This window comes from Ailuropoda melanoleuca, chromosome X, assembly GCF_002007445.2.
Source record: "Ailuropoda melanoleuca isolate Jingjing chromosome X, ASM200744v2, whole genome shotgun sequence".
NCBI classification, from domain to species: domain Eukaryota; kingdom Metazoa; phylum Chordata; class Mammalia; order Carnivora; family Ursidae; genus Ailuropoda; species Ailuropoda melanoleuca.
In genome coordinates, this window is record NC_048238.1 from 105,367,841 (window position 1) to 105,374,764 (window position 6,924).

General features: G+C 46.5%; 1 pseudogene; it reads right to left on the bottom strand.

Annotated features, from left to right (window-relative positions):
• Positions 1–4,585: 4,585 nt before the first annotated feature.
• Positions 4,586–5,009, bottom strand: LOC105239876 (annotated as a pseudogene).
• Between the last annotated feature and the right edge of the window lie 1,915 nt (positions 5,010–6,924).

Below are 6,924 nucleotides of genomic sequence, written 5' to 3' on the forward strand. Positions count from 1 at the left end.
AAAAAAAAAAAACTCAAAGACAGCAGCATCTTCCTCCCCCATCACTGAGGCGAAGGACACCACAGGCAGGATTTTACTGATCCGGAGGCTACGGAGTCAGGCGCTAATAGTAAGCATTCTGCTTCATCAGCACCATTCTGGGTAGGGCACTAAACTCAGCAGGGCCTGAAGGAGAGGATCTTGCCAGCACCGGTGAACTCCAAGTCTGTTCGTCTTCTCCTCTCTCCCCACCACATCAGGAGGATTGTCACTATGGAACTCCCGGTCCCCTGGCAAAATGCTGCGCGCCTGTCCTCCAAGGAGCGCCTTTTCCTCACACAGTGCCCGTTGCCCCTCCCGTTTCCCTGGAGGGATGGGAGGACTGACGAGGGGCACCCTGTTCCCAAGATCTCTTCTCCTGGGAAGTATCCTTATCTGCACTACTGGTAAGGGAACACTGAAATCCCCTTGAGAATCACAGATCCAGGAGCCTCTCCGGGCGCTCCTCCGGGCAAGGCGGCGGCCCAGTGACTGCGACTGCTGCAGCTCCAAAGTCCACCCCAACATTCTTGTAGAGCAGCGCTCTACCTCGAGAGGCACCGACAACACGCAGGCTCCCAGACTGGCAGGGTTCTGGGCAGAACAGTGCCCACAGAACGACTCAAGGTGGAGGCCCCGCCCGTTCCCCCTGCACTCTCAAATGCAGCTTTTCTCCTCCTTCTCCAGCACCTCAGGATGACGGTGCCCGCTTCTGTTCATCACTCTCAAATAATGCCCACCTACCGATTTCCAATGTGCCCTGATCCCTCTGTGAAGATCCACTCACACACTCTCGGGTTCCCTGGTGTTGATGACAACCCAGAATGAACGAGGCTGTGTCTGTAGGAAGGGTCTTCATATTTCCTTATATAAACAATGAGAATTGAGCAGTGACATCATCTTGAGGTTGCCTGAGATCTCACCCAGACGCCTGCCAGGGCCCTCTTGGGTTCACAGCAGGGAATACAAGGACAAATATATATCTATCCCTCCATCGCTGCTCTGGAGGACACCTCAAATGTTGTTCTAGTGAGCATTACTCTGCCCAGGCAGGAACCAATCATTGTTTATCAATGGAATTAGCACCTTCCTGGTCAGGATACTGCACACACTATGGTACAATACACACGCTGTCCATGGCCCCGTTCACTCACCTGTGTTCCTCTCATCTCATCCCTACAGCATGATGACGACTGCAACCATGATTTTTCCTTAATCCTTGAAAATGCCAACACAATGTCATCTCATTTGTATCTTTCTTCAGTATAGAATCCCTTACTTTTTCTATATTTACCTGGGTGATTACTCAGATCAAACTTGCTTCCATCTCTCTTCTTTGATTGGAAACTACCATTGTTTTCTCAAATCTGTAGGTGTTCACATTTTTGGGTACTAACCATGGAAATCATTGATAGTATGGCCTATGATACAGAAGGCTTCCAGGGCCCTCATAAGTTCAAGGCAGGCAGTTCAATAGCACATGTGTCTGCAACCACATCAGCGGTCGGAAAGATACCAGTCACTTCCTTTTGGAGCTTCCTTCCCTACAACCCTGAAAGCTACTGATTAGGTATAAGGTAAGTAATTCACACCTCTGGGAAGGAATTACACACAGCCTGGCTTCAAGGTGAAGGACCTACCCATTCTTCCTCATACTCTCAAATGTACCTTTCATCCTTCATTCCATGCTATCATGAGGACAGTACCACAGATTTTTTTTTTTATGACCATACACATTACCAACACACTGGCCTCCATCTTTCAGTCCTTTTGCAGTGTGAATCCCTTCAGCTGTATGATAATGAAGACAAAGAGAGAACAAAATTTTTCCTGTCTCTCTTCTTCTGTAAGAAATTATCTATGTTTTCTCTAAGATTTATATATACACCCTATTAGAAATGTACCACTGAAATTGTCATAGAAATCCCTGCAATCAGACACAGGGTCCTAACTGTATGAAGGCAGTCATCTCAAAGACCCATGCATCTCCAAATCCATCATGGGACAGAAGGTCACCACCAACGCCGTAATTTTTGGTGTTCCTCTACGAAGGCAATCAGGGTAGCTAGGTCACTTCAAAATGCATGGCTTAAAAAAGAGATCCTGCAAAGCCCAACTCAACCACAAAAACGCAGCATTCTATCTTCCCAACACAGTGTGAAGATTACACTAAATATATTCCATAACCTAGGAAAATGTCAATCCCTCCCTCAAACTTACAGACCTCCCTCAGTCATGATGGCCTCATTTGGTCTACCTTTACCTGGATGATTAGGAGGACTCAGAGTAAAAGCTGGTTTCGGGTTTACCTCCTTACATTAGGAAATATATTCATTTTTTCCCTAACCTATAGGTGATCACAACATTGTGTGGAATCAACCACCTAAATCATTTTGGGCATGCCAGAGATACAGTTGGCTACCTGGCCCTACTTTCTTCAAGGCAGGCAGCTCAAGGAGACATGTACCTCCAGCCCCATCATGGTTTTGAAGACCACCAGAAACCTTGTTCTTACTGAACATTACCCAGAGAGGTGCCAATTACCATTACTCTAAGTAATTGGCACCTTTCTAGGCAGGGCACTGCACACAGAATGGCTTCAAAATGAAGGACATGCCCAGATGCTCACATCCTCACAAATCCAACTTTCATCTCTCTCCCCAATATACACTGTGATGGATGTACGGTTTTTCCAAAACTCTAGACAAGATAGACCCACTGCCATTTGACTTGTACTCCTCCTTCTGCGGGGCTCTCCTCACCTATTCCATGTACTTAAGATTTGCCAAAATTACTAAAAGGCCCCAGAAAGAACAAGATGATTCTTCTGTTCTAGTCTTCTATTCAAAAGCATCTTTTCTAACATACTGGTATTCACACTGTCAGGAATGGACCACGGAATCCCTCTTGAGGAAACTGGGTATCTGAACCAGGTGTTTACCAATACTACCCAGGGTCCAAGAAAGCCGGTTTAAGGATATATACCTCCCACACCCCCAGCACCCATCTGAAGGCCACAACCAGCTTGTTCCTATGGAACATTATTCAACCCAGAGAGGGACAGTAAAACTTAGCCTATGTCATCAGCACATTTCTGAGTAGAGCACTGCACGCAGCATGACTCAAGGTAGAACGTATCTTTACTCCCTTTCCCTCTGAAATACAGCGTTCAATTCCAACACAGCCAATCGTGATAACTATCCCAAGTTTTCCATTTCCCTATAGAAGGTCAATTCAGTTCCCTCCAAATGACATCCTTCCCTAAGTGAGTTTCCCCTCATCTGTTCTATGTTTCCTTAGAGGACCTCAAGTTCTGAGAGAGAACAAGATCATTCCTGTGTCCCTTGTTCCATAAAGAAGTATCTTTCTACTCTCTAAACTGTAGGTGTTCACATTGCCAGCTAGCAATGAACCACTGAAACCAACATATTGGCCATGCTTGAGATCTAAGTGGTTGATCCATCTGTGTTCAAAGCATGCAGATATAGGAGAAAAACATGTCCACTAAAATCAGTGGTCCAAATAACACCATATTTGTTATTTTTGTTGAGCAATATTACACCACGAACACAACTATCGCAATAGGCAATATGCCAACACCTTACCAGGAAGAGCCCTGCGCTCAGCATAAAACAAGACTAAGACCTGCTGAGTCCCTTTAAACTGTGCAGTGTAGCTTTCATCGTCCTTCCACGACATCATGGGGACAATACAAAAGATTTTTAGTGCTTCTCAGCAATGGTGTACTGCTATCCTCCTACTTGCAAAACTCACAAAGCTTGGATCTCCTCAACTGATTTAAGTTTCCCATAGGATTTGGAGGACCCACAGAAAAATACATTGCTCTGTAACTCTTATTCTAAAAGAATGTATCTTCATTCTCTCTAACATTTCGAAGCTTACATTATGACGAATGACTCACGGAAATCATCCTGTAGGTGCCTCAGAACAGACAGGGATGGCTGGCAAGGGGCTTCCTGGGTACAAGGTAGGGAATCAAAGCACATGAACCTCCATCCTATCACTCCTCTGAAATCAGCCATACACATTTTGCTGAGGAGGAGTCTACCCAGACAGGTGCTAGTAACACGTAAACTAAACTGTGAACACATTTTTTAGGGGGGCGCGACACAAGCGTGGCTCAAGAGAAAGGACCTGTCCAGTTACCCTCATACTCGGAAACACCAGGAGATAATAAATATTTCCCCCTAACACTGCAAAATGGAGAATTGCTGCCTTTCAACTTTTATTTCTTTTTAATTCTTTTAATTTTGGGGGGAAAAAAAACACCAGTTTATTTTATTTGTTTCTTAGCAATGGCATCTTGGTGTGAAAGAACAAAAGGAGGTACCAGAAATCACATCCCTCTGGGACAGGAGATGCAAACTGCCCACAATCCCTTGTCCTCCCTGTTTGGGACACCTGGGGTGGGGGTGGAGGAGTGAAAGGGAAGAAGTAGGGTATGGTTGATAAATCTGACAAGGAGACAATAGGCACTGGTAGGCTAGGTATTTGCCCTATGGGAAGAAGAGCACAGTACAGGCTCCTCGGCATCCAGACCTGGGGGCTAGTCTTTAACCTTCCCTTTCTTGGCTTTGGCCTTGGTTTTTGGTCACAGGGAGCAGGGCTTGGTCACACAGATGGTCTCCCAGCACTGGGTATTTTACCACTCCTTATTCGGGGTGCCTTGGAGGTCTTTGGTGCCAGAGACTGCAACATATGCCCCCCACCCCCAACTATCAAACTCTGTTGGCTCCAAACTCCTTCTTCCAATTGCAAGGCAGCCTACAACGGATGTGAGGAGCTTGGGCCCCACAGGCACCTTTGCGAAATCCTGTGCCACAGTGCTCGCTGCTGGTGGGGGCCCACAGGCCCCCTCTGCACACTGGCTCCCTGGCAGCCCTTCTTCACTTCCACTTCCCCCTTGGCCACCGCGGTGGTGAGCGCCAACAGGAAGGAAGGGTGAGGAAGAAGCAGCCTTGGTGCTGCATCTCCCTTGATTCTGGGCCTAACCTGCCCGCCAACTTCAAAACGCCCCTCACTTGTTCCACCTTTTCCTGGATGATGTTGAGGATCCGGAAAGAAAAAGCAATATCTTCATATTCCTCTCTATGTGCTCACATTTGTGAAAAATCACACCACTAAAAGCATTTTGAAGATGTATAGGATATAGGTGGCAGCCTGAGGTCTTTGGAGTTAAAGCCATGAAGGTCAAGGACAAATGAACCTCTATCTTTGTTCACTGATCTGAAGGCCATGGAAAATGTTGTTCTTACTGAGCGTTACTCTACACGGATGGGGACCCATCATACTTAGTCTATGTGAACAGCTCCGGTCTGAGTAGAGCACAGCACACCATACAGCTCAGCGTGGTCGATCCACCCAGTCTCCCTGGCATTGTCAAGTGTACCTTTCATTCTCCCAACCAATCCATGAGGTTTATACTCAGCATTCATCTCTAAGCCTCAGTAAGGCCTAACTACTGCCCTCCAAATTGCAGCCTTCCATCAGAGAGGACTCCTTCAACTGCCCTATGTGTCCATGGATAATGAGGAAGACCGACAGAGAAAGAGCTTGTTGCAGTATTCACTTCAACTAGGAAAACGTATTTTCGTCTTCTCTAAACTGTACTTTCTTGGTTGTGAGGAATGGACCACTGACACCACCTTCAGTATGCCTGAGATCAAACCAAGGGTCCACCAGGATACTCCTCACTCAAGGCATGCAGGTTAGGACACATGCCGTCCCATCCCTAATAACTGGACTGAACGCCAACAGTGTTTGGTGAGGATGATCCCATACAGACACAGGTACCGCATAGATGAAGTCTGAGTGATCGACATTTTCTGAGAAAGGCCTCTTCACATGGCAAGGTTACATGGACTAGGACTTATCAGGTCCCCTGTATACTCGCAAATGTAGCTTTCATCTCTCTCACCCTATGACAGGGTACCATACGGGAGATTTTTTCTATTTCCCCAGACAACGCTGATAAACTGCCCCGCATCACTGCATCAGTGATTAGCCCTATAACACTCTTGTGGTCACCTGGATGTTTCTGAGCACCACGAAGGAAGTTGTGGCTGTGTTCTCTTCCCGTATCATGGAATAGCGTTACTTTCTCAAACCTTTAAGTATTCACGTTGTTAGCAATAAACCAATGAATCATCCTGTTGGCTGCCAGGGCCTTCCTTATTAAAAGGGAACAACTCAAAGACACATGAATCTCCACCCCTATCACTGCTCTGAAGGCCAAGATGACATGGTTCTTGTTGAGTGTTACTTTGTCAAGACGGGGACCGAAACATCTAGTATAAGCCATTGGCAGCTTTCTGGATGATGCACAGGGCACAGGTACACATGTAGGACATTCTCAGGACCCTAGCACTGCCAAATATGTATTTCATCTCTGCCACCACATCACACTGACCGCACCACACAACTTTCCCTGAGCCTCATCTACACTCACACACTGCTCTGCCATGTGCAAACCTCCCTCACTGGCGATCCCCATTACCTGGATGATGATGAAGCCCCAGAGAGAACAAGCTTATTCAGGTATTCTTCTATTAGGTCATGTCTTCATCTCCTAAAATGGATGTATGCATTGTGACAACCGGACCAAGGAAATCACTCTGAGAACTACTGAGGTGCAGTTGGCCGCAAGAGGTCAATGCAGGTAGCCTGAAGACCCTTCTATTTCCACTGCTAACACGGATAGAAGGCCACCACAAACCTCGCTCTTGCTGAGCACTGCACTAACCAGAAAGCCTCAAATTACATGCATCTAATTGATTGAGCATCATACGATTATTGTGTAGGACCTGGCCTGTCCTTCTCGGACTCTCAAAGGTAACATTTAATCTCTCTCCTCAACATCAGGAGCGTCCCAAGTATCTTTTGTAC